The following is a 25,224-nucleotide window of genomic DNA, read 5'->3' as shown; positions in this document are numbered from 1 at the left end:
TGGGAGCTGTTACTGTTACACATCATTAGCTTTAGGAGCAAATCCAAATTCCCTGGTCTGGTCTATGATGTCAATAACAATAACAACATAACCTACCTTGCCCTGCATTCGCCCCAAACCTCCTTATTTCTACTCCTCTATAACCCAATCCATTCCCCACACAGTGGCCAGGATTCTTTCTTAAAAATGTTAAGTCACTCCTGTTACTCTCCTGCTTAAAACACAACATAAGCTAGGTCTCACAGCCTGCAACAGCCCGGGTCACTTGCTCCTCTACTGCCAACCTCACTTCCTATTACTCCCCCCGAATTCACTGCATTTCTGCCATACTGGCTCCACCCCCCACCCCCGCCCCATCCTTAGACTGAGCATGCTTATTCCCTGCTTAGGCCTTTACATGGGATGTTCCCTCTGCCTAGACGAGGGTCATCTCAGCTCTCACATGTCTGGCTCTTATCTTTGCATTCCCGGCTCAGCTCAGGAGCCACTTACTCTGAGGGGCCTTTACTGACAACCTGCCAGTTTAAATTAACTCCTGACATCTATTCTCGACTCCTACCCTCCACACCAATTCATTCCATCCAAACACTCTGTTTTCTTTCTTTCTCTCTCTCTCTCCTTCCCTTCCTCCCTCCCTCTCTCTCTCTCTCTCTCTCTCTTCCTTTCTTTCCTTCTTTCTTTTGAGACGGGGAGATAGGGGCTTACTCTGTCACCCAGGATGGAGTACAATGGTATGATCTTGGCTCACTGCAACCTCCAAGTCCTGTGCTCAGATAAGCCTTCTACTTCAGCCTCCAGAATAGCTGGAACCACAGGCGCACACCACCATGCCCAGCTAATGTTTGTATTTTTTGTAGAAACAGAGTCTCACACCATGTTGCCCACGCTGGTCTCGAACTCCTGTCTTTAAGTGATCGGCCTGCCTTGACCTCTTAAGGTGCTGTGATTACAGGTGTGAAACACCGCGCCAGCCTCTGTTTTATTTTAATCACTGTGCTCACCACGAGCTGAAAGTGACTGTTTTCATTTATTTATAGAACTAGAAATGTAGCCTCCATGAAAACAGAGGCCCTGCCTTGTCTGTCTTGCTACTGTCCCCAGCGCTTAGGAGAGTGCTAAGCATTCAGAAGACACTGGATGAATATGTTGTATCCCCCACTGAGCCCTGCACTTCACCTGCCACGTGGTGGCACTTAGGTTACTACACACTTGGCAAAGCTGAACTGAACTCAGCTAAGTGGCATATATCCCGGGCACAGATTAACATCTTCCCCTGACCACTGTCTTGCAAAATCAGATGTGCAGTGAAGAGTTTGTAACTGTGACCTGTGCTTATCAAGGAGTTCACGGGATCTACAAAGCAGGGGACCTGAGGCTTGAATGTATGCACAGATATTGAGGGCTCACTGATGTTTTGGGGTTCAACAGAAGTCTGAGGAGATGCAAATGTCTAAATTCACAGCACAGTAACCAAATAGTGAATTGGTATATTATGAAACTGGCACTAAGGTTACATTTAAAAATAAAGTCTTGATTTAGTATTAATATATATTCCCAGTCAAGTTCAGAAATAAATAGAATTTGGAGGCAGAACTGTTGTCTGATTTTGAATAGCACTGTAAATTAGATGACATCACACACAGCACTTAGAAATGACCCTATCTTGGCCAGGTGCGGTGGCTCACACCTGTAATCCCAGCACTTTGGGAGGCCGAGGCAGGTGGATCATGAAATCATGAGATTGAGACCGTCCTGGCTAACACAGTGAAATCCTGTCTTTACTAAAAATACAAAAAAATTAGCCAGGCATGGTGGCGGGCACCTGTAGTCCCAAGCTACTTGGGAGGCTGAGGCAGAAGAATGGCGTGAACCTGGGAGGCAGAGCTTGCAGTGAGCTGAGATTGTGCCACTGCACTTCAGCCTGGGCGACAGAGCAAGACTCCGTTTCAAATAAATAAATAAATAAATAAATAAATAAATAAATAAATAAGTAAATAAGTAAATAAATAACCCTATCTTAAATTCACTCTCATTGTTTCAAATGTTTTAGTCCTGGACCTTGCCTTTAGGTCAGAAATGGGGTCTCACTCTTCCAGTATCTGAAAGCTTCTAGCCTTATTCTTGGAGAATGGCCTTTCAGGGTTAGTAGACTCAGAACCGAATCCCAGGTTTTTCCATCCGTTCTAAAACATTTGCCAAATTATTTCTCCTCCCTTAGCCTTACTTTCCACATCTTTTTAAGTGGGGATGATATCCATCCCACAAAGTGATGCTATGAAGAACAAATGGGATGATTTGCAGGAAAGACATGTTGCTGTACTTAACAGAAAACAGGTACTCAATAAGTGACAATTTTTTTCCTGGGAAGGTGATAGCAGTCAGAAAATACTATGTGGCTGCTGAACTGGAGGGAAAAACATGCTGGGAAATAGCTATGCTGACAGTGGCAGGAAAAAAACTATCAATGGGAAGAAATAAAACAAGGCCCAAAGTGCTATAATGTTTTATTATTCCTCGCCATATAAGAGGGAGCTGCAAATATTAGTATTTTATGGCTAGATCAGAGGGACAAGTGGCAGTCAGGGCTGAATATCAGAAAGTCTCCTAATAGCAGAAGCAAGCAGTCACTGAATGTCAGAAATCATTGGTTAGTCACACACACACACACACACACAAAAGTGAAGGGAAAGTATGCTCCTGAAAACTGCATTTGCTTTAAATCTATGTAATATCAGAGAACTCGCAATAGGATTCTAGCTTGAAACCACTGGGAATTTTAAGGATTCCTGATCTTATCAAGAAAAATAAGATTTCATGAAAAACTGTGTGCAAATCAGCGCATCTGGCATTCCAAGGCTCCAGCACAAACACTGAAGCTGTCAGACCAATCACAAAGGCTGGGGTAAAAAAGTCAGTCAAAGACAGCAGTTGAACCATTTTCAAAAGTCCTGGGAGGTAGGCATTTACAGAAAAAGGACAACACAAGCCACCTGCTTGGGGTCTATCATACAATAACAGACATATTAGCAATAAAAAAGAAAGGTAAGATAATCACAGTGGACATCTGTTGCTCTGCTTGCTCAGCCCTTTGATAATCTCACCAGGTTTCTAATTTTTCACCAATTCCTCCCTGGCTCTCAGATCATGTGACTTAGGTGGGGCTATTCCACCCCAACCCTAGAGATAAGAATATATCCCAGATCTGACCAAGAAGAGTTACAGTTCCCCCTTCCCCTACCATAGTGACAGGGTCACTGACGGATGAGTCAAGCAGGACGTTAGCTAGTGCCATTCGGAACAGCACTCTCTTTCCACACGAGTCATTAAGCTTGGGGACATAACCCTGGCGCTAGCAGTTGCCATCTTGCTAGCAGGAGGCAAAAGCCTGCCTAAAAATGAAGTGATACAGTATCGGGGGAAACCCCACCTCCGATATTTAATGTGGGTTTTTTTCTATTCTCTAAGCATCTTGGCTGGTTTGAGAAATAAAGGGAAAGATTATAAAAGAAAATTTAAAGCTGGGTATCCGGGGGAGACATCACATGTCAGCAGGTTCCAAGATGCTCCCTGAGCCATAAAACCAGCAAGTTTTTATTAGCGATTTTCAAAAGGGGAGGGAATGGATGAATTGGGTGTGGGTCACAGAGATCACATACTTCACAAGGTAATAAAATATCACAAAGCAAATGGAGGCAGGGCGAGATCACAGGACCACAGGATGGGGCGAAATTAAAATTGCTAATGAAGTTTCAGACACGCATTGTCATTGATAACATCTTATCAGGAGACAGGGTTTGAGAGCAGACAACCTGTCTGACCAAAATTTATTAGGCAGGAATTTCCTCATCCTAATAAGCCTGGGAGCACCACAGGAGACCGGGGCTTATTTGATCCCTTCAGCTTTGACTATAAAAGATGCCGCCCCTACGGGGGCGTTCATAGGCCTACCCTCAGGGGCGCATTTTCTTTCTCAGGGATGCTCCTTGCTGAGAAAAAGAATTCAGCAATATTTCTCCTATTTGCTTTTGAAAGAAGAGAAATATGGTTCTGTTCCGTCTGGCTCACCGGCAGTCAGAATCCAAAGTCTTATCTCCCTTGTCCCTTAAGACTGCTGTTATCCTGTTTTTTTTTTCAAGGTGCCCAGATTTCATATTGTTCAAACACACATGCTCTACAAACAATTTGTGCAGTTAACGCAATCATCACAAGAGTCCTGAGGCGACATACATCCTCCTCAGCTTACGAAGATGATGGCATTAAGAGACTGAAGTAAAGACAGGCATAGGAAATCACAAGGGTATTGATTGGGGAAATAATAAGTGTCCATGAAATCTTCACAATTTATGTTCAGAGACTGCAGTAAAGACAGGTGTAAGAAATTATAAAAGTAGGCCAGGCGCGGTGGCTCAAGCCTGTAATCCCAGCACTTTGGGAGGCCGAGACGGGCGGATCACGAGGTTAGGAGATCGAGACCACCCTGGCTAACATGGTGAAACCCCGTCTCTACTAAAAAAATACAAAAAACTAGCCGGGCGAGGTGGCGGGCGCCTATAGTCCCAGCTACTTGGGAGGCTGAGGCAGGAGAATGGCGTAAACCCGGGAGGCGGAGCTTGCCGTGAGCTGAGATCCAGCCACTGCACTCCAGCCTGGGCGACAGAGCGAGACTCCATCTCAAAAAAAAAAAAAAGAAAGAAAGAAATTATGAAAGTATTAATTTGGGGAACTAATAAATGTCCATGAAATCTTCACGATTTATGTTCTTCTGCCGCGGCTTCAGCCGGTCCCTCCGTTCGGGATCCCTGACTTCCTGCAACAATACAGGGAAAAGCCAGGCAAGAGGGGGAGATGGAAAGTTTGCTATTGACATTTTTAAACACTTGGATCTAGTGGAGGTTACATTAGAACTCTCCATGAGTTTTTCAGGTTCAAGAACAAATACATTCTCATGTTTGCTTAAATCTGTGTGAGAGTCTAACTTCCAAACAAAAGAGTTAGACTGCTACAATACTTTTGTAGAGTTTAATCTTGAAGAAATTATCTAAAAACGGCTGGGTGTGGTGGCTCACGCCTGTAATCCCAGCACTTTGGGAGGCCAAGTGGGCAGGTCACTTGAAGTCAGGAGTTCAAGACCAGCCTGGCCAACATGGTGAAACCCATCTCTACTAAAAATACAAAAACTAGCTGGGCATGGTGGCACATGCCTATAATCCCAGCTATTCAGGAGGCCGAGGCAGGAGAATCGCTTGAAGCTGAGGCAGAGGTTGCAGTGAGCTGAGATTGCAACACTGCACTCCAGCCTGGGTGACAGGGTGAGACTCCATTTCAAAAAAAAAAAAAGAAAGAAAGAAAGAAAGAAAGAAAAATCTAAAAAGCCAATCCATGAAGTACTTTTCTGAGTTAAAAAAAAAAAAAAAAAAAAGAGTTGGAATATGTAAGACACTGGGCCTGGGGAGCCACCTGCATTTCTTACACCATTTGACCATCACCTGGGTAATGTAAATGAGACAATGCACAGTGAAAGGAGACTTTCTAATTATTATGGCCCTGACCCCAAGAGTCAAACATTTATTCATTTAAAATTTCTTATTTTCATCTGCAAAATGGAGAGAGTAAAATTTTTAAAAATGTTTTTACTAAGTGCTGACTACATGCCAGGTGTTATGCTAGGTACTGAGGGTACAAAGACGGCCAAGTCATATTTTTTTTCTCAAGGAGCTCATACATAATGACAATTCAGGTGACAGGTGTGGGGCAGAACCCGGGGAGCCTCTAGGAAGAATGAAGGCTTGAAGACCAACTAGGTGTTTGCCAGGCAGAAGTGTGAGGAGTCCAGAGTGCCAGGGCCAGCCTGAGAGGAAGTTGGGTCCAGCGGTAGGAGCTGTCTGCAGATGCCAAGCTGAAGAGCTGATCTCATTCTGAAGCAAAAGCTAGCCAGCCTTTGGAAGTCCCCAGGTAACGTACTCATATGTGTGTTTCCAAAAGAGCAGACTGGTTGCTATCGTGGAGGGTAGCCTGGAGGGGACAGAGACTAAGGGCTGGGCTTGCTAGGGCCTGCTATAGTCAATGAGAAATGGCTATGGGGAGTTTGATGGAGAAAAGCCAGGCTAGGAGGGAAGTGTCTACAGTTCTAATTCAAAAAACACTGAAAACGAATCCCATGCAGATAACTGGAGAAGAATTCTGGAGAAGGGGACTATCTGCACCTCAAAGGAGAAAGACTGAACAAGAGTAATACGGCAAGAAGGTAATAAATGCCGGTGCCTTCCTCAGACTTGGAGTCCCAGCTCCTTCCAAGTGTTCTCTCCTCAGCCTAAATCCCATTTCCTCTCCTGGCTCAGCTTAGTTCCCAGGGTTCTTCAGGGAAGGCCTCTACTCCATGTCCTCTGGTGGCCCCTGTGGTCCTCACATTATGTCAGCCCACACGTTTTCTTAGACCTGTTCACTGACACACCTCTGAGCCTCAACTTCCCCATCTGTAAAATGGGAATGCTGACATTTACTTCAGGACAAGGAGAAGATGACACATGACAGATTTTGTAGAGCACCCTGCACATAGCCTGGCATCTTATCAGCACCCAATAAGCAGTGACACACCACATAACGACGTTTCAGTCAACAATGGACTGCACATATGATGGTGGCCCCATAAAATTACAAAATCTGTATTTGTATGGTACCTTTGCTATATTTCCATACTCAAATCCTTACTATTGTTTTCCAGTTGTCCACAGCGTTCAGTACAGTCACATGCCGTCCAGGTTTCCACCGTAGGAGCAATAGGCTGGACCATATAGCCTAGGTGTGTAGCAGGCTATGCCACCTAGGGATGTGTAAGGACATTCTATGACATCTGATGAAATCGCCTAACAATGCATGTCTCAGAACACATTCCCTTCGTTAAGTGATGTGTGACTATAGAGGTGCCACACTCCTGCTGAAGATGAAGTAATTTGCACTACTAGAAAACAAAGACATACTTAAACCAGGCAGCAGCTTTTCACGTGCCAGGGATTTCCAGATCTTACGGTTAACTGAATTTCGTTGTAAGCACAAGGTAGAGGCACTTTGTTGGGTAGCTGAAGCATGCACAGCCCAATACACCATCTCTTTTTTTTTTTTTTTTTTTTTTTTTGAGGTGGAGTCTCGCTCTGTCACCCAGGCTGGAGAGCAGTGGCACAATCTCGCTCACTGCAACCTCCACCTCCTGGGCTCAAGAGATTCTCCTGCCTCAGCCTTCCGAGTGGCTGGGATTACAGGTATGTGCCACCATGCCTGGTTACTTTTTTTGATATTTTTAGTGGAGATGGGATTTCACCATGTTGTTCAGGCTGGTCTCAAACTCCTGAACTCAAATGATCTACCCCGCCTGAGCCTCCAAAGTGCTAGCATTACAGATGGGAGTCACCGTGCCCGGCCGCAGTACACCATCTCTAATAGCCTGTAAGACATTAGCTGGGCTGCAGTGGACAGGGCTAGCTGAGAAGAGGAATGTCAATACTCCTGAGCAGGGACATGCAGCTCCCATCCTACACTTCCTCAGGTGAAAGGCCAAGCGTATCATCACTCCTCTAAGAGTATGGAGATGAACATTTTGTCACTGAGGAAAGAAAATCAGTGGACTAACAGGTAGGTTTGTTGGGGGCATGGTTTTATTTTGCTTTTTTTTTTTTTTTTTTTGAGACGGAGTTCCACTCTTGTTGCCCGGGCTGGAGTGCAATGGCACGATCTTGGCTCACCGCAACTTCCACTTCCCAGGTTCAAGCAATTATCCTGCCTCAGCCTCCCGAGTAGCTGGGATTACAGGCATGCACCACTACACCCAGCTAATTTTGTATTTTTAGTAGAGACGGGGTTTTTCCATGTTGGTCAGGCTGGTCTCGAACTCCTGCCTCAGCCTCTCAAAGTGTTGGGATTACAGGCGTGAGCCACTGCACTGGGCCTTATTTTACTCTTAAAGCCAGATCTACAGCTATATTTTGTTTACAGAATTGCCTGCTACCCTTTTCAACCATCCTATCTTCTGTTGACAGGTCAGGACTTGATTCACAATGGGCCTAGCTTAATTGTGTAAATAAGCAAACTCAAGAAGAGATGAGACAGCCATCATGCAACAACCCAACAAGATCAGGCAGCTGTGCACCGCTTCAGCTTTTCCATCCTCAATCTGCCCACACAGAGCCTGGAGGGCCAGAGGGGCAAATGTGCAGCCTACAAACATTACAAAAATACATTAGGTCCACTCGGGGTCACAGTTCCAAATCTATTTTAGACCAAAGATGGTGTCTGTTGAGAGTTTGATGAAACTGAGCCTCCCTGGCTGCCCATAATACACACACATGCAACATTTTGCTTATAGTCCCTGGGCCTTCAGGAACCATCCCCATCCCAAGCCCACCTGTGGTCCCACAGGGATTCAGAGGAACAGGTCACAGGGCTTGAAAGAATGAAGGAGTGGGGGATCAAGAGTTCCTCTTTCTAAGGCTGTGTTTTCTCCACGACACAGTTCATAGCATGAATGCCTCCTCTCTGAAGGGATCAAGAGGGCTAATGAACGACATGAAATCCAGAGCCCAAACAATGACCTGTCAGCTTGTCCTCAGTGGCCCAATGCCTAAGTCCCAGTGGCTGTGGAAACCTGCAGAATCTTATGACCTACAAGGTGCTAAGTAAGTAAAAATCAGAGGATGGACTGGGGGCATGGCGTGGGGAGGCATGATCCAGGCCTTGGAAAAAGCCATCAGTTCTTCCAGGGAAGTGGCAGGGTGGCCTGTGCTCTCCCACTGGACTCTACTTACTCCTTCCATTCTCATTCTTCACTTATGCAGAGACTGCAGATTCCTCGGGTGATTTGTACCAAATCCAAACGGTAAAAATAATTTGCTAAATACCTTCCTAGATAAATTGAAATCCAAGACCTTTCTGAGCTGTGTCCAGCCATACCTCAAAGGGCGAGCAGGGCTGAAAGTCACGCTCTTCCATAGCTGAATTCCTGAGTCAGACTTCTGCCTGTCAACCTTCTGATGTCACAAGTCAAACTGTGCCATCAAAGGCTGAGTAAGCATCTTTTGGAAATAGAAACTCAACTGTAAGAACACCAGTATTTCCAAACGCAAAACAACTCTGCCCAGTTTCCAAGTCAGCTACTGTATATAAATTTAGCCATGACACTGGAGAAGGAATTCTTTTTAATTCTGTACTACTTTGGCATAAAAAATTTAAAGGTAAAAAGATTAAGTAACAATAATGTACCAGTTACTATCTTAGGCAAGACATATAAAGCAGTAAATAAGATACATAATGTCTTTGCCTTTATGGGGATTATATTTGAATGGGGCTGGGGTGAGAGACAGAACACAAATAAACAATAATTCCAAATGGTGATAAGTGCCACATAGGAAATTGGACAAAGGAATAAAAAAACGGGGCCAGGTGCAGTGGCTCATGCCTGAAATCCCAGCACTCTGGGAGGCCAAGGCAGGAGGATTACTGGTCAGGAGTTCAAGACCAGCCTGGCGAACATGGTGTAACCCCATCTCCACTAAAAATACAAAAATTAGTCAGGCATGATGGCGGGTGCCTGTAATCCCAGCTACTCGGGAGGCTGAGGCAGAAGAATCGCTTGAACCCGGGGGCTGGAGGTAGCAGTGAGCCGAGATTGCGCCACTGCACTCCAGCCTGGGCGACACAGCAAGACTTCGTCTCAAAAGAAAAAAAAAAAAAAACCGGCCAGGCGCAGTGGCTCAAGCCTGTAATCCCAGCACTTTGGGAGGCCGAGAGGGTGGATCACAAGGTCAGGAAATCGAGACCATCCTGGCCTACACGGTGAAACCCCGTCTCTACTAAAAAATACAAAAAACTAGCCGGGCGAGATGGCGGGTGCCTGTAGTCCCAGCTACTCGGGAGGCTGAGGCAGGAGAATGGCGTGAACCCGGGAGGCGGAGCTTGCAGTGAGCCGAGATCGCACCACTGCACTCCAGCCTGGGCGACAGAGCGAGACTCCGTCTCAAAAAAAAAAAAAAAAAAAGAGCACAAAGGCTTATTAGAGAGTTAAACCTGTTGGAAATCACGGAGCTTATAAGCACGGACGCTGCAGTCTAGGCCTCGTGCCTGTGACTACAGTGCTTTTTCCATTACACCATGCTGCCTTCCAGAAGAGTCCCCTAGGAGTTACATTTTTCTCCCACTGGGAGACAAGGCAGTAACTAACTTGGCAGAACAGAAAGAAATGAGTGACTGTTTTGTGTCTCTGCCAAGCAAGTATTCATGCCCTTTGCAATATGACGTGGACACAAAACCAACTGATCTTTAGCAGCTAAGCATTCTAGAATTTGCTGAAGAATTTTCTCACCTTCCCCGTATGGGGTCCAAAATTAAGAGGGGGAGAAACTTATTTATGTCTCATTCAGAATTCAAAAAGCAATAAATCCTTCAAGCCCCTGGCAAGTTTCTTTAATCCACTGTAATCATGTTTCCTTGTATAACAAGTCTTGTGATGCCTGCAGCAGCTTCTCACTAGAGGAACAGCAGCCTGAATGCTGGAGTTCTTCTCATGCCTGAGGGATTATTCCATTTTCCACATTAGGAATAAGCCGCAGACTTTAGGTTCTAAAATGGAGCCAGAAAATGCTGACTAGAATCCAGATGCCCTAAATATAATTAGAGCTAAATTTTACTGCCCTCTGTGAAAGACACAAATGAAAAGAATGTACCAACTCTTAGAGAATATTGATCCAGAGAGCAAAGCTATGAATAGAGCCATCATGGGTTCTGCTGCACTGAGAGGCTCTTAAAGCTAACCAGGGGCTTTCCAATTCTCTCCCCTTCTTCCCATCCTTGGGTTTTTAATTTTTACAGAAGCCAAATATATTAGGGAAGGAAGAGGGGCTACAGGCTTTTTTTTTTTTTTTTTTTTTTTTTTGAGGCAGGGTCTCGCTGTCGCCCAGGTTGGCGTGCAGTGGTGCAATCACTGCTCACTGCAGCCATGACCTCCTGGGTTCAAGCAATCCTTCCCCTTCAGTGCCCCAAGTAGCTAGGACTACAGGTATGTGCCACCACACCCAGCTAATTTTTTTTTTTTTTTAAACAGACTTTTTGTAGACACAGGGTTTCACTCATGCTCAGGCTGGTCTCACACTCCTAGCCTCAAGCAGTCCTCCCACTTCGGCCTCCCAAAGTGTTGAGATTACAGGTGTGCACCCGAACTTACAGGCTCATTTTAATAAACCAGGTTTTCACTTAGCTCTAGAACTCTCTGGAGGTGTCCTTACACACACACACAATTTAGATTTTTAGTGATTGATTTGATAAAAAAAAATGTCTCCTTTACGGCCAACGACTTCTCTCTACATCTTTAACAAGGCTGTGATTGTTGATGACGATGATGATAGATGTGGCATCTGTTGAGTGTTTACTATGTGCCCAAGAACTGTGCAAAGTGCTTCAAATACATTATATTACTTAATCCCAACAGTACCCAAACAAGGTTGTTATTTCCATTTTACAGTAAAGGGGCCAAGTCCTAGGATGACGCTGCAACTCGCCCAAAGTGTCACACAGCAAAGAAGCAGTGGAGCTAGAATTTGAAAATCGGGGGTCAGACTCTAGAACCTATTCAGCAATAAAAGGTTAAAGACCTCTCCCCTCTGCAAAAAGCCACTGCTTCTAGCTACTCGCAATGATTTTCACAGAAATAACTTTCTGTATTTGTCTTTCGTTTGGGGGATATTTAATTAAATTGTATAATTAAAAACAACAAGTCCATCTGGCATTCCCAGGTTTGGCAAGAAACAAGAATGACTGTTGGAAAGCCCAGGCCTCAGCTGGTGGGAGCAGAAGTGTGCTGGGGTCCTAGAAACCAGGCTGCCAGCTGAGAGTGTTCAGCCTCCCGCCATGCTTTACCGAGGGGGTGCAGAGCTAATCAGCTGGGACATTCCATTAATGGAAAGTCAATTAGAAAAGATTTACTGAATACATAATTTTTAAATTTTATTTTGAGACAGGGTCTTGCTCTTTCACCCAGGCTGGAGCGCAGTGGTGCAATCATGGCTTACTGCAGTCTCGACCTCCTGGGCTCAAGCAATCCTCTCACCTCAGACTCCCAAGTAGCTGGGACTTCAGGTGCACACCACTAAGCCTGGCCAATTTTTGTATTTTTTGTAGAGACGGGGTTTCACCATGTTGCCCACGCTGGTCTCAAACCTCCTGGGCTCAAGTGATCCGCCTGTCTTGGCCTCCCAAAGTGCTGGGATTATAGGCGTGAGCCACTGTGCCTGGCCAGTTTTTTTAAAACAACATACTACACCTGTTGTTTTTCAACTTGCTCTTGTCACTTAAATGATTTAACCATTCCATCTCCTGATATGCTTTCAGGTTTGTCACAAACACCTTTGGCTTTGCCACCATCCTGTCTTCCTGGGACCACCACCTTCTCGTGGAAACTGCTTTTTCCCTCACACCAACCACATTCCTTTACAGACTCTGCCGCTCTAGTCTAACTTGACTGGTCCCAAAACGAGCAAGAGAGCTAGCTGGGCCCAGATATGAGAGTCTGGGATGTGAGAAGTCCAGGGTCAGTGTATGCCAGGCGACTGAAGCTATGGATTATGAGGCTCTGGAGCTGCCAGCAGTCACACTTCCTGTCTAGCAGAAGACGCCAGTCTGCAGGGAGAGAACCTGTTTCTATCAGAACTGTAGAAAAAAGCTAACTTTTCTTTCCATTATGTTCAATGCTCCAACACTCCTCCACCTATGGTAATTCAAGGTGGGTTTATGTCACTTGACACCAAGAGTCCTAAATCATTTAAAAATGATGCCAGGAGTAGAGAGTTAAAAGTAACCAAGTCTAAATGCAGGAAGGGCTGACATGAAGTGGGATGGGAGGCCACAAGAAATATACCATCCAGGATGCAGAAATTCCCAAGTGCTGCTACTGCAACAATTGCTTCAACAAGGCTGAAGGTTTAGCAGACCATTCTGAGGAAAGTATCTGATTATTGGGGATCACTGTCTACTTTTTGCAACATTCCATACATTTTGAAGGGAGGCCTCTTCTGCTTTTGGTCAGCAACCTGAGTCCTCTCGAGCTTACAAAGGCTGAATTTTCTGCTGCAAGCTCAAGTCAGTAGTAGTTAGGGAAAGAGTGGGAGTATGACAATGGATAGAAATATCTGAGACGGGACAGGCGCAGTGGCTTATGCCTGTAATCCCAGCACTTTGGGAGGCCGAGGCAGGTGGATCACCTGAGATCAGGAGTCTGAGACCAGGCTGCTCAACATGGCGAACCCCATCTCTACTAAAAACACAAAATTAGCCGGGGGTGGTAGCATATGCCTGTAATCCCAGCAACTTGGGAGGCTGAGGTGGGATAATCGCTTGAACCCGGGAGGCATAGGTTGCTGTGAGCAGAGATCACGCCATTGCACTCCAGCCTGGCAGCAAGAGCAAACCTCCATCTCCAAAAAAAAAAAAAAAAAAGAAAAAGAAAAAGAAAAGAAAAGAAAAAGAAAAAGAAAAATATCTGAGAGGAGCCAGGGCCCTTGTGTTACATATTTATGTATATTATGATGTTTGGACATCTTTTAAAAAACCTTTCTAGCTGGGGAGACTGCCCCTGGTGGGGTGGGGGGAGGATAGTTAATTCTTAGAGCCAGCAAAGGGCCCAGCCAGGAGTACACTTCTGACATGCGAACTAACCAATTCAGAGCCACACCTCCTCTATCTGGCCGAACACCCGAAGAGGCAAAATTCCTCTGCTTTCATCATCCCAGGGCCAGGTACAGTCAACTAGGGACCACTCCTATAGCTTAGGGCCCCCTGAGATTATTCAAACTAGCCAACCCTAAAGTGTTCACCCTGCCCTGTCTTGCCTTTCTCAAGGAAACCCCCATCATGGCTTTACCTTAATGCTTTCCCCTTGCTCCTGTCTTCTGCCTCCTGACTGCCCTGGTGTCTTTCCTCTGTGGCCCTGCATGGTGTGCCATGCCTCCTGCCTCTAGGACTTGTGACCACGATAAACTGTCTTCCTGAGCCTCTCCTGTGTCTCCTTCTTGTGGATGCACCTAATGGACCACCTAATAAAAGAACATAAAACAGCCCTTAGCAATGGTGACGAGAGGGCCGTGAACCTTCCAAGGCTTCAGCAGAAGTCCTTAAACTGAGTTCTAGAAGGGTGGCAGAGGCTCGTAAACAGCTCTTGAAAGCAATGGCTTCCAGTTAGAAATGGAAACCTTGAGAGTCGAGTAGGTTTTAATGACCAGATTTCCTCGAGTTATTTGGAGTTGTCCCTTGGACTCAAGAGTCCACATCTTTTTTTTTTTTTTTTTTTTTTGAGACAGAGTCTCGCTCTGTCACCCAGGCTGGAGTGCAGTGGCATGATCTCAGCTCACTGCAAGCTCTGCCTCCCGGGTTCACGCCATTCTCCTGCCTCAGCCTCCTGAGTAGCTGGGACTACAGGTGCCCACCACCACGCCCAGCTAATTTTTTTTGTATTTTTAGTATAGACGGGGTTTCACTGTGTTAGCCAGGATGGTCTCAATCTCCTGACCTCGTAATCCACCTGCCTTGGCCTCCCAAAGTGCTGGGATTACGTGTGAGCCACTGTGGCCAGCCCAGAGTCCACGTCTTTAGAAGGAGAACACTGGATAAGACGATCACCAAAGTGTCTTGGTTTTGATGTTCTGTTTCTGGGGGTTAATTATAGTACAAACGTTACCATTTTCTTAAAACCACTGAGAATTCTTATTCTAAGAACTACATTTAAGAGCAAATGCTGGAGTGAGAGAGATTAAATGCTTGCTTTTGAGTCTGTTTAATTCACTGTGTGATCTTAGACCACAAAGTCAATTTCCTCACCTGCAAAAGGAGGTTTTGAATGCCTGTCTTCACAAGGCAATGAGAGAGGCAACGTGAAAGCCTTTTGATTTCTCTTAAGGGAAGAAAAGATGCTGTGGGAATCCTAAGCAGGATTAGGACAAAGCTCTCTGAATACAAAGGTTAGCTCCAAAATGACTTTATTTTTGGTTTCTTAGCCCCAGTGATGCCATTTCTGACCCCAATCGCTATTCCCTATAGTTTTCAAATCCCTGTAAAGAACACATTTCCTAAGTGACACAGAATGGCCTTGGGTAAAATGCCAGTGCTGGCTGTCTCTGCATTTCTTATTTTTCCATTTCGTTTTAGCAGTCTATTCCACCTGCCCAGCACTGACCCCCTATATCCCTGGCTTCCACAGACCCTGCCCCAGCCTTTGCCTTCCCTAAAGGTCTTTGACACAGCTAAACTTCTAAAATATTGACCCATTGTGATACATTGGATTCATCCCTCCTTCTCAGGTGTGTCATTATATGAAGACTCCAAAAAGATGACTTACCACTGGTGGCACTGTATATATTCTGAAAAGGAAGGTTGCAAAAACATATTGGGGATGTTGGTCATGCCAGGTGGCTCTCAAAACACACCCCTCTGGGCTCCATACACATGGACAGAATTAGGGTTGGGGCCAACTGGCACGTTCTCCATCCTGACCTGTCTGCCCTTCTCAGGCACAGAGAGTGACTCTTTTGTTTGTGTTCCCTCAGTACTTTATAAGAATAATAATTATCTCACTGTATAGATATTGTTCGTCAAAATTTGTATGTCCTTGACTGGGATGAAATTTGGGGGGTGGGCAGGGATTTTGACGTATTAATCTTCCTATTGTGTGTCTTGTACAGGGAGGGAATTCATTCCATAAAAATGGAATTTTTTGGAATGCTATGCTCTGTTCTCCTCTTAAATGGGAAGTACTCTGAGGGAAAATAACCTCAGAAGCCATGCAGCATAGAGCCAAGCCCTCATCAAGAATTAGGCCATGGCTGGCAAAGGCAACACTCTGGTGCTACCCTCTTCCTTGCCCACATCAGGCATTGTTACTCAGCCATGACCCTTTATCTCACGACATCTGAGCCAGGTCTGAGAGGCCCTCTCAACACAGTCTTCTAGGCAGCCACCCCTGCTGAGTGAGCTGGCACACAAGAGAAGCTGATGTGGCATATTTAGCAGCCCAAAGGTAGATAAGATACCAAAGTACAAGAGGACACATGGCCTATGTATGCTCCTCATGTCACCAATGAAAGATGCAAAAGGACGTTCAGATAGAGACTAGATTGTTCCTTTAACATTCAAGAAGCCACCTCGAAACAACACCAAAGGAACGAGTGAACTCAACGAGTAAACAGCTGGTCCATCTGGTTGTGTAGCACTGAGGCTGCCTACCGTTTAACTGGTTATTATTGCTTTAAATGAGATAGTCTTTCCTGAGACCACCCAGAGCTGGGATGCTAAGCTGTGTGACTGCAGTAAGATAAATTTCTGTACTATTTCAAATATGTAAGAGGCAGTATGGTGCATTGGATAAGATCACAGACCCCAAAGCACTGTTCCTAACACACAGGGCTCTTGTAAGGATTTAATATGTTAATATGGTTAGAATAGCATCTGGCGCATCAAGCATCATCTACTGTTACTATACGTGGCCTGGCTAAAGTCTACCAAACAACTAGCAAAAATAGCCACAAACAAATAAGGCTTGGTCTACGTTGGCACTCTTGTTTGTCATTCAATGGCTTCATTATAAAATAATGGCTATTGCCTCGACAAAAGGCTATCAGAACGGGCCAGAGGTAGAATTGTGTCGGTATATTTCCTTTTCCCCACAAAGCCCATTACTCTGGCTGTTATCACACAAGAAGAGCTAGGTAGCCCATTACTTCCCTGTTGCTCTGGCTGCTAGGAACCATGAAGTTACAAATCATATTGAATTTTGGAAGCTCTAGTAGTTTAAGTTTCCTATCACTTAAAAAAAAAAAAAAAAAAAACTTGGCTCTTATTTTCACTCCCATTCTAAAGACTTCCAGAATTAATTATTTCTACAATTTTGAGTATAGCTATCTTAAATCTGTTTTTGAAATCAGGCAGAATGTACATAAACATGAAAACATTTGTCAGATTCTTGGTGCTGAATGTCAGCCAAGACATATGTCTGAGATGGTACATTATATTTTTATGTATTACACATACCATAGCCACCTAGGAATTAGGGCAAATCTCATGTAGCATTCTGCAGAGATATTAAAAAAGACTTATTATGTTGACATTTCACCATAATGATTGATGCTTTTGCTGTTTAAAAAAAAAAAAAAAGAAAAAAGTTGACTCCCCCTCCTCACTTTAAGATTGTTGCTCCTGTGTCAGAAAGTGAAGTTGAAATCAGAGAAGTGATCAGCTAGGCCAGCAGTCCCAAGCCTTTCTGGCACAAGGGACTGGTCTCAAGGAAGACAATTTTTCCATAGATGGGGGGTGATGAATGAAACTTTCCTACCTCAGATCATCAGGCATAAGAATCTCATAAGCAGCAGGCAACCCAGATCCCTCGCATGAGCAGTTCAAAATAGTGTTCCCGCTCCTATGAGAAGCTAATGCTGCCGCTGATCTGACAGGAGGCAGAGCACAGGCGTTGATGTTCGTTTGCCCCGCTCACCTACAGCTGTGTGGCCCGGTTCCTAACAGGCCTCGGACCAGTACTGGTCCATGGCCAGGGGTTGGGGACCCCTGAGCTAGACCAAAGACAGAAACTTTATCTTGTTGAAACAAGTTCTCTTTTTTTATCCTCTGCATTTATTTTCATAGAATTACAGAGCTCATTTGCTTCAGTTCTCCAATTTTTTAGAGGAAACTGAGTTCCAGCATGGAAAAGTAACAAGCAAAGGTCACACAATGTGTTAATAGCTGAGCTGGTTGTAAGTAAAACCCAAATCTAGGCCGGGCGCGGTGGCTCATGCCTGTAATCCCAGCACTTTGGGAGGCCGAGGCAGGCGAATCACGAGGTCAGGAGATCAAGACCAGTGACACCCCATCTCTACTAAAAATACAAAAAATTAGCCGGGCTTGGTGGCAGATGCCTGTAGTCCCAGCTACTCGGGAGGCTGAGGCAGGAGAATGGCGTGAACCTGGGAGGCGGAGCTTGCAGTGAGCTGAGATTGCACCACTGCACTCCAGCCTGGGCAACAGGGCAAGACTCCGTCTCAAAAACAAACAAACAAACAAACAAACCCAAATCTGACTTCTAAGCCTGTGTTTCACTTAAAACACCAAGATGCCCCTCTAGACCACTGAGATAGAAAAAAAAAAAAAATGAGGAAATTGGCTTTGAGTAGCCAATTTAAAATTGAAACTCTTGAAATGTATTGTTTTGTTGTAGCAAAACAGAGGGCTGTTTTGAAAACAAGACCCTAGTTCCATAAAAATCAACGTATTTTAGAAAACATTTCTGCTGCAAAATTTCATTTACTATTAAGGCATCTGAGGTGAGCTCATTCACTTAGAATCATGCGCCAATTCCAAAACTAGGAAATCAAATCATTCATTCAACCAATATATACTTACTGGTTACTTCCTCCATACCAGGCAAGGCACTAGGTCCTGAGGGTATGTTGTCTAAGACACAGTCCTTGCCCTTCAAGGAGCTCACGGTCTAGGGAAAATAGTCAACACAAGTGCTACCACTCCACAGTTTCTTAGGTGTTCATGACAGACATAAACAATTTATTAATTTATTTATTAACTGGCCTCAGCAATCCTTTCCAATACAACCCTCCAAGCACCCATAAGCGAGGGGCACACAAATTGAAATTGATCTGTCATCCCTTAACTAGTAGAGTCACTTTGTGCCTACTAAATGCTATGCAATTTGAAGTTCTTAATGTATGTTCCAGAAATGTTTTCCCCCCAACCTGGAGGCAAAGAATGCAAATTCTTACACACATTTAGTGTTTATTGAACTCCTGGGTACAGAACAATTTTTGTAGGTACTTTAAAAACCCTGGGTAATGGCTCATGAAAGACCAATTATGCCCCAAGAAGAGACTTCAGTTATCTTTCACTTGAAATTCCCGTTTCAGATAAGGAAGCACAGCTTCTATCTTATGTGTGTCATTACTCACAGTTGCCATCTGCTGCTGGGGAATCAAAAGCCAGAGTTGCCACACCACTCAGTTCACAGCAGCTGCTTCTCCTCCCCAGTGATTTACCGGCTGAGAAAAGCACCATTTACCGGCAGTCCTACCTAGTACAGATCTTCCCGCCACAAGAGTTTGGGAAACAATACTTCTAAATCTCATCCCAAGGTAGAACCAAAGACAGCTGCTCGACTCCATTTTATACACCTGGCATCTTTCTGCTCATTTGGGTAAGCCGTTTTCTTAGGGTCTGATCAAGGGAGAAAAGGCAAGAAGACATCATTTCCTTTTAACGGCTTCTACTATGTCCTGCCCCATTTTCATCCCTGGTGATAAGTGAGTAAAGACCCTGCAAAGCCTTGCAGAGGTGCATTACTACTCCACAGCTGACTGTCCAGCAGCAGAACAGTGTGTATTGTTGTCTGGAGGAGACATGCTGGAAGCTAATCTCCTCCTTTGGAATGGTCACACCTGAGAGGTTTTGTATACCAATTACCTACACATCAAGTCGCCTCCAATACTGGGGCCTCAAAGAGGACACACACTTTCAGAAAAGAGTACACATACAGTGTGAACATGAAAAAATGTGACACAGTTTAGGGTTAAAGCAGGAAGAGAGGAAAAAAACTTCACAAGTGTCTACTTCTTTCCATTACATCTTTGTGTCCAAACAGTGATTGTGGCTTTTGTTAGACACAGTGGTCAGTACTGGGGGGGAGTAGAAAGAAATAAGGCTTCTTTTCAGCTCTCAAGGGTTTAGATTTCCTAGGGAAGGCAACGTGTATTAGTGATAAGCTAAACACCATGGGTTTAAGTATGAGAATATATCATATTGCCAAAAGAATAGAACCAATACAACACAATCCACTCCTAGGTATATACCCAAAACAACAAAAACATGTACCTCATACAACAACTTGTACACAAATGCTCACAGCAGCATAATTCATAACGGCAAAAAAGTGGAAGCAATCCAGATGCCTACCAACTGATGAATTCATAAACAAAATGTGGTGGATCCTACAATGGAATATGACTTGGCCTTAAAAAGGAATGAAGTTCTGATAATGCTACAACAAGGATGAACCTTGAAAACATGTTAAGTCACAAGAGACCATATATTGTAGGATTCCATTTATATGAGATGTCCAGCACAGGCAAATCCGAAGAGACAGAAAGATTAGTCACTGCTCAGGGCTAGGGGGCTGGAGGGTGGTGTGAGGGGAACTGAGAGATGACTGCTCTTTAGCAGGGTTTCCTTTCGGGGTGATGAAATGTTCTAAACAGACAATGATGGTTACACAACTCCGAATATTTAAAAAATTACTGAACTGTATATTTTTGAAGAGTGAGTTGTAGGGCATACGAATTACATCTAAATAAAGCTATTACAATAAAACAAGAATATAGACAAAGCTATAGGGGTTCAAAGGAGGGATACAGAATTTCTGGCTTAGATGGTTTGAAAGAACATAAGACAGATTAGGTATTTGAGGTAAGTTCTGAGGAGAAGTAATTAACCATCTGTGGGGTTGATGAGTAGGGAAGGGTGTGAGCCCGAGGTACTCTAGGACAGTGAGTAAATCAGCTTGATTAAGGTGGGATCCATAACTGTAGAACAAAATATATTAGGCTGAAGATGTAGTTGTGGCCAGCTTGGGCTAACTCTGAGGAGTTAAGATGACCCCTGATCTGGGTAGAATCCATTCAGCTTTACAAGTGCTCCCGGTTTTCAGGCCAACAAGGAACAATTCGTGGACGAGCTCATGATCAGTTGTTCTCACATCACTTTTAGGAAAAATGGATGTCACCGGAAGAAGGAATTGTGCACAGGGATGGCTTTTATACAAAATGAGTATGCTGGAGGCCAGAATAGGCTCAGATGCCCTACTCTGAAGGAGGTATGAGTGGACCACCAGATGTGGACCAGCAAAGAGCAGAACAGGAGCACTGGGATGTCCAGGAATCATTTGCAGAAACTGACTACTCTAAACCACATTATTCTAGAATTGTCATCATTCTGGGTGGCATGGGCCAGTCCTACTGGGTAGGGACATGGAATAGGTTCTGTAAGAAATTTTAGGACTTTACTACTGTAGTTAAGTTCTACTTAAAATCAATAATTTGCTTCATGAAAAGGCTGCAAAAAATCAACAGCATTCTACGTTGCTTTAGTTTCTAGGCCCGGTAAATTCCAGTTCCTCATATGTAAAAGAACATTTAGGCACACCTTACTTTGTATAATGCGTGACTCTATCTGTATAGTAACTGTTGTTAAACTCCTTCATTAGAATTTATATGTAAATAACTGTACTCGAGAGAAATAAAGCTGAACTTTTATAAATCAGTAAGACTATCTTTCCACATGTCATGCTATCTAGTTTTGATAATATTAAAAAAACTCTCAAAAATAGAGCTTCTGGGAGGCAGGGTCTGAGTTTGTACTCTCTATAGCAGTGCTATCCTATAGATCTTTCTGTAATGATGGAAATGTTCTATATCTGTACCATCCAATATGGTAGCCATTAGCCTCACTGGCGTTTGATGAACATCTGTTTAACTCCATGAGAATCTATTCAGTAAACACACACTGAGCTTCCTCTACCTGCCAGGCACTCTGCTAGATGTTAGGTATGATTGAAACGCTGCCCCTGAACAAGTCAGAACTTGTGGTTGCAAGGGACAGAAAACTCAACCCTGATTTACTCAAGCTAAAAGGGAAATGTGGCCTCATATGCCCAGAAAGACCAGGATAATGGTACCTTCAGGGAAGCCTGGTTCTGGGCTTAGAGGACAATACCATGACCATCTTCTTGCTCTCTCATCCCAGCCAGGCTTGGCTCTCCTCCACGTGTGGTCTCCACACTCAAACTGGCTCTCCACTCACAATTACTAGAAGGCTGCCCAGCCCAGACTCCTGTTGTCAAATTCCAAATCCTAATCACAGCCTCTTAGCCAAAGTTTCATATCTCATTGGTTAAGACTGAGTCATGTGCCCATTTCTGACCCAAGCATTTTGGCCAGGGAAACACAATGTGCTGACTGCCTGGGGTCCGAACTACCTTGCCCCAACCATGGGCCAAGGGCGGAGTCAACTCCACCAGAAAAACATGGGATGAGAGTGAGACCCTGGGCCTCTCTGGGTAAAACCAAAGTACCCATTAGAAAGAGAGCACATTTTCCTAGGCAGAAAAACCAGCAGATAACCAGTCTAGTTTCTATCTTAAGGAGCTCAGTGTCTCTCTAGGGAATTCTTTATTAAAATGCTGGTCAGATCTGCTAGCCACATAGAAGAAGAAAATATTATCTAAAAAGAAAACCTCAATTTAGCAAGATTGATGTTTGAAGTGGCCGTAACATTTATTTACATGGAATTTCCTCTGATGTCTGCTTTTTCCTAGATAATTCTCATAAAACCCTTGTGAGGAAAGGTAACAACAATGGTATCTAGAAACATTTAAGATGGAGCAGTCGGCTAACCAGGGCACACTGTTGGTGCCTTTGCACACCTGCTTCAGGTTCCAGATGTCCCCCTCTTGCACTCCCCAATCACTGAGGGTGTGCTTAGGCCTTAGAAGTCCCACATGTGTGGATGCAGGCAGACACAGGACGGCCCACCCAGGGAAGGGACATACAACTGCCAATTCACATAATGCAATGTAAATTGTCTGTTTTCATAAGGGCTACTCCAAGACAGATTATTTGTGGGCAGGATGACTCATAAGAGAGCTAAATGAAGTCGCCCCACATAGAAGACAAAGAGCTTGGAACATCACTGAAATGAGAAAAATTAGCCAAAACAGCTGCAGCACTTTAGGGTCTTTTAAATAGCTTCCTCCCGCCTACTTTCTCCACCCTTTTCTAGCTGTTTTCTCTCACTCGTTATATCCTGACGAAGGGTGTGCTATTGTTGGCTTGCAGGGACAGCCACGGCGGGAAATAATCTTCTTAGCAAGCATATCCTTTTATCCCTCTGAGTTTTCTAGTATTAGCTTTCATGAAGATGACTCTGGATTACTCTGAGAACTATTCTGTAACTACTTGGCTTGCCTCTAGGCGGAAAAAAAGTTACTAAAGCTCGGGGACAGGCCTTTCCACACTTTCAGGACATTCAGTGCTCAGACCACATGGCAAGAAGGCCCATGACCCCGGTCTGTTCTCCACCTGGGGAACCCAGAGAACTCTGAGCCCCCTCAACATCGAACTGGACATTCCCTCTTTTTACTGCACAGATAATCTTCCAATTTGGGTGTGCCTCTCTAAAGGCATGGTGGACAGAGCCGTAGATACTCCAGGCTTGGTAAGAAAAGAAGGACTGTCTGCTTCTAATACCCTTTCTGGGTTTTAACAGATTGCTCAGGTCAGCAGTAACTGGGCCCACTGGACTGCTACTGTGCTCGCTACAGCCCACGGAATCGCGCACTTCCAGCAGATAGGAACTGGCACACAATAGGTGCTTTGTGAACACTGGTGAAATGTGAAATATTGCTGGAAACATGGAGGTGTTACTTTGTGTTTAAAAAAATACTAAAGAGAATAGGTCTTAATACTAATATCCGCAATAATTGTCTCCTATCCAGAAAAGTACCATCCCTTCTACTTTAACCCTCAGTCCCCCAATCCTAAGCAGTCTTCAACCCTAAGGTGATTCAACTTTAAAAATGGCTTTTATTGGCCGGGAGCAGTGGCTGACGCCTGTAATCCCAGCACTGTGGGAGGTTGAGGCGAGCAGATCATGAGGTCAGGAGATGGAGACCATTCTGGCTAACACGGTGAAACCCCATCTCTACTAAAAATACAGAAAATTCGTCAGGCCTGGTGGCGGGCACCTGTAGTCCCAGCTACTCGGGAGGCTGAGGCAGGAGAATGGTATGAACCCGGGAGGCGGAGCTTGCAGTGAGTCGAGATCATGCCACTGCACTCCAGCCTGGGCGACGGAGCAAGACTCCATCTCAAAAAAAAAAAAAAGGCCTTTATTAGGGATCGCAGGCCTGGGTGAATAAGCTATGTTAACTGGTTTTCCATTCCCCCTGGGCTAACAACTCCTTGGTCTTTTCCCTACCATGTTGTTTGCTGAAGTGCCTAGAGGACCTTTTTATGGGTTTTACTTTCTTGTTCATTTTTAAAGTAACAGCTTTATTGAGATATAATTCATGTACCATAAATTCACCAATTTAACAATTCAGTGGCTTTTAGTATATTCACAGCTGTTTAAACCATCACCACTATCTAATTCCAGAACATTTTTTTTTTGTTTTTGAGACAGGGTCTCGCTCTGTCGCCCAGGCTGGAGTGTAGTGGTGCGATCATGGCTCACAGCAACCTCTGCCTCCTGGGTTCAAGTGATTCTCCTGCCTCAGCCTCCCAAGCAGCTGGGATTACGGGCATGTGCCACCATGCGCAGCTAATGTTTGTATTTTTAATACAGACAGTGTTTCACCATGTTGGCCAGGCTGGTCTTGAACGCCTGACCTCAGGGTAATCTGCCTGCCTCAGCCTCTCAAAGTACTGGGATTACAGATGTGAAGCACCACGCCGGGCTGCAGAACATTTTCACTATCCCAAAAAGAAACCCAGTACCCATTAGCAGTCTCTCCCTATTTTCCTCCCACCCCCAACCCCCCAAGTCCCTGGTAACCATGAATCTATTTTTATGCTTCTATGGATTTGTGTATTCTGAACACTTCACATAAATAGAATCTCATTCATTTATATATATATATACACACACACATATATATATATAAATGTGTGTGTGTATAGGCATATATATATATAGAGAGAGAGAGAGAGACAGCGCAGCCTCTTTTTTTTTTTTTGAGACTATATATATATACACACATATATATGTAGTATTTTCTATGGATGCCAGTTCTTATGGTAGATGTTAGCATCACAAATTTGTATAAAATCTGTGCCCGCCTTCATAGTCCAACAAGAAACGTCTGCTGAGTGTAGAACTCCAGGGAGTTCTCTCATGGACACAATAGCCTCACTCACACTCATATTAGCTGGCAGAGGCCCTCTGTACCAGTGATATGCTTGGGCCAAGGGCCCCTGGGTTGATCATCATTAGGTAGACATCACCCAGTGCCCTGTCTCATGTGCTGAACAGGGCTAGCAATGTCGACTTTCACTTTGGGAGGCTGAGTTGGGTGGCTCACTTGAGGCCAGGAGGTCAAGACCAGCTGGCCAACATGGTGAAACCCTGTTTCTACTAAAAATATAAAAA

General features: G+C 44.5%; 1 protein-coding gene and 2 long non-coding RNA genes across 33 annotated transcripts in view; all 3 read right to left on the bottom strand.

The window, feature by feature from the left end:
- Nucleotides 1–25,224, bottom strand: part of ATG7 (autophagy related 7) — a 392,778-nt gene that overhangs the window by 77,387 nt on the left and 290,167 nt on the right.
- LOC144339303 (uncharacterized) lies at nt 675–25,224 on the bottom strand. The gene is made up of 2 exons (XR_013414198.1): nt 25,157–25,224; nt 675–1,687 (listed from the first exon to the last, which is right to left on the bottom strand). It is a non-coding gene; the product is annotated as an uncharacterized LOC144339303 (long non-coding RNA).
- LOC144339302 (uncharacterized) lies at nt 11,984–16,853 on the bottom strand. Its single transcript, XR_013414197.1, has 2 exons — nt 15,579–16,853; nt 11,984–13,210 (listed from the first exon to the last, which is right to left on the bottom strand). It is a non-coding gene; the product is annotated as an uncharacterized LOC144339302 (long non-coding RNA).

This window comes from Macaca mulatta, chromosome 2, assembly GCF_049350105.2.
Source record: "Macaca mulatta isolate MMU2019108-1 chromosome 2, T2T-MMU8v2.0, whole genome shotgun sequence".
In the NCBI taxonomy this organism is placed as follows: Eukaryota; Metazoa; Chordata; class Mammalia; order Primates; family Cercopithecidae; genus Macaca; species Macaca mulatta.
The sequence above is the reverse complement of the archived record's forward strand: the minus strand, read 5'-3'. Positions and strand labels throughout refer to the sequence as shown.